The following is a 3,541-nucleotide window of genomic DNA, read 5'->3' on the forward strand; positions in this document are numbered from 1 at the left end:
TTTTTATGTAAGGGTTCATACAACCTTAATGCGATGGTTTCACAGTGAATTACGGTGAAAATCATTTTCCATGTAGTCGACGAAATAATGTCTGTCATTGGCGTCGGGTTTCGAGTCGAACCGTGGTAAGTAGGGTCTAATCGGATGATTTGAATTGCAGTTTCAACTAGTCGAGTCCCTTGACAGTTCACTGTTTACCTTTCTTCCTGTTTGCTCGAGGATTCTCCGCTCGGTTACGCGTCGGTATTGTCCAAACAAGGGGTGAATGAATGCGTAACGACGAGAAGAAAGGTAATTCATCGGATAGAGTCACGGCACAATCGTCCCGCAGCTCGGAATAAAATAGAAGTCGACTGATCGTCGCCTTTAGCGAACCCGCGTCAAACTTGCCAACGTCAAACCTGACACACTCGGTATCAATCACAACTAAACATACATTTTCCATACGTATTATACATTTTGTACACATGTTATACATAAATAAAGAACGTTACTGCAATACGTAATATACACCCACACACGCACGAATGTAATATATCATAAATACGAAACTGAGCGTTGAATGAGCAGTAAACATTTAGAGTGCATTCATCTAAATGAAATCTTAATTAATTGAGCTGCATTTCATTAGAATTACGAACAGGGGGTCTCCTATTAAATTAACGAAAAACAATGGACCAGTGCGATTTCTATTATACGAACTGGCTTATAGTTATTTCAACTGTTCACGTTTCAATGCTCCATTGCGACGGCGACTTAGTTTTATAACAGGCGTGACGCCGAGTTCTCAGATCGTGTAATTGCAACCGGCAAATGTATATTTCGCTTGCTTCGGAAACGGATTGACCGGAAGGAATGAGAGCCTTCTTCTCGGAAAGGCTGCACGCGTGCCACGTACGCGTGTGTATCGAATTCGATGCTAATTTGCATGCGAGGACCTTTGTTTACCCGGGTGTAAGCCTGAACAGTTGCGAGCGGCTGGCAGCGTATTTGCGCGAGGATTTCATCGAGGCGGTATAGGATGGAACGGCTGAGTCGGGCACTCCGCCTCTCCTTCGAGGAAGGGTAGCGAGACGAGGGATCGTAGGAGGGATTCGTGAAGACTCGGGAGGGAAGCGAGGGAATGAAAAAAGGGAGGCGAGATATGGCGCGTCTATCTTATTACGCATGCACCCCCCGTCCGTTTGGCGAAGGAGGACGCGTTCGCTGACTGACCCGACTAACTGACTGACGTCGTATTTTGATATATCGTACGCGAACATTGACGTTTAATGAAACGCGTAACGAGGGTGCGATGGACAATCTTATTATTATAAAAAGACAAAGCGTTTGTTTCTATATTACATAAAAGATCTGAAAAACGACTTAAGAATAGGAAATAAAAAATAACTATAGAAAAATGAATAATTCCAATACATTGAAACATTAGAAATTATCAATATTTAAAAATTAATTTCAGGACTTTATCCAAATCATCCACTAAGGGGGTGGAAATGTGTAAAATATATATTTACGAAATCTTCAATATCTTCAAAATTCCATTACTCAATTATTTATCTTTAGTATTTGTTCATTAACCCCTTAACGCACAGTTTTTTTCTCGAGTGTGCACAGTTTGGCCTGTTTAGTGCGCTCGAATTAACTCGAGCGTACAAGTTAAGGGGTTAAATATTTTTATCTCTTGCTATTTTATTTTTTTTTAATTTCTGATTTTATTTACTATAAGTAACGCGAGCGAAGACGCGATGGGGGATGCTAGTATTTGATAAAACTTCTCATCTCGATGCTTCGATTTTTCAAGACCAATTGGCTGAGTATATTTATTGTCAGTCTACATGTATACATAGTGTACAATGTACTCATACACGAAATTAGGCATGACACTCGTGAAACGGTTTCGTACTAACAGAATGACAGAAAAAAGGATCGCATTATCTCGAGGCAGTACCTACTCGTTAGCGGTTTTGAGAGACGTTTAGAAAATCACGCGTTGAAAGGGTATCGAACCGGTTCGCGAAATTGACGTAGTTCCGAACGTATACTTATCGTACAGAAAGAAGCGTAGGACAAAGGAACACAACGCGGAGGTAGACGACAGACAACGACCGAGAAGAATCGCGTGTCAACGTTTAACGGTGAGGAAACGGTGCCTCGTTTAGATCGCTCTAAACGTATCCTAAACGCGTTTGAAAAGGAGACAGAGAAGCCGTGCCCGCGGGAATTCGTGGCTATTGTGTCGGTTCGTCGCGTTTCATCAGCGACTATTACGTCGGCCGGTTATGCTCGTGACGCGAAACCACGGGTTCTAGGGTAACATTTGGCGGACGTGGACATCGCTCTCGGAACCCGGCCTCTTTAGGAGACAATGGACGTCGACGTGGAAGGCCGGTAGTTGCACGCCGAGCTGCATCGAACCGCAAACGCTATTCAATTCGTTGAAAGTGCTCGGGATCTGCCTAATCGGCGCGTGAAGCGGCTCGCGTGCCTCTTATAATCGGTTGTCATCTAAATTGCCTCGATTCCGCAACAACGTTATACGACCGCGCCCGCCACATCAAGGTTCATTTATGCTATCGACGAGCCGTGAACAAACCGGCCAGAACGAAGATACAGCTACTTAAAACGATTCCCGATCCACTCGGCACGCATACACTAATTGAATTTTTATTATGCATTACCAACTTTCATTATAGTGACTAAATATCTCAAAGTACAACGATATTATAAATTTTTAAAGAGTACATTTATATTTGTGCGATCTCTAGCTTTGATTTCAATCGTGGTTCATCAAAATCTGTGCACTGGAATTTGAAATACAGAAACAAGTTCCAGAAAAATTCAAAGACTGATGAACTGCAAAGTACTAAGCTTTTATGATTAAGATTTTAATTCGAATTTTAGTTAGGATTCATTTGTATTGCAAACAAGTTTAAGTATTGTTACACGAATTATTTTACATATCCCAACTTACGTCATTTTGTCACTGCATTCGCCAGGATTTAAAATTTGAAACTTAGGGCAGTATTCGTAGTCGTTATTTATTTTTAAGATCAATTTGTAATAAAATAATCCAATTTATTAACTGAATTATACAAAAACCTATTTTAAATCCTCACTCTTGAATTAAATATCTTGAACTTTGAACTAAAGATGGTATTCATAGTTGTTATTTATTTTTAAGGTCTCAGTACAAGAAACTTCAAGACTGAGGATTTAAAATAGGTCTTTGTATATTTCGGTAAATAAATTGGATTATTTTATTACTAACTGTCAACAACGAGTAGAAGAGAGACAATATTAATATTTATAATAATTTCATTATTGCAGGAAATCGTTTCGGGTAGCATCGCAGATTTCCTCGATATTCGACCTCTTGCTGCCATCTAGAAATGCATCCCGTAACCGCGATACTTCTTTTTAGGGGATGCAAAAGTTGCCGCGTACTCTTCACTCGGTAGCCAATCTTTTTCTCTATTTATTAAAAAATATAGTTTCACACGTTTCTTATAAAATAATTAATAAACTCGTAGAAACATATATC

Source organism: Ceratina calcarata, unplaced genomic scaffold (assembly GCF_001652005.2).
Source record: "Ceratina calcarata isolate Rehan_Ccalc_2016 unplaced genomic scaffold, ASM165200v1 scaffold246.2, whole genome shotgun sequence".
NCBI classification, from domain to species: Eukaryota; Metazoa; Arthropoda; class Insecta; order Hymenoptera; family Apidae; genus Ceratina; species Ceratina calcarata.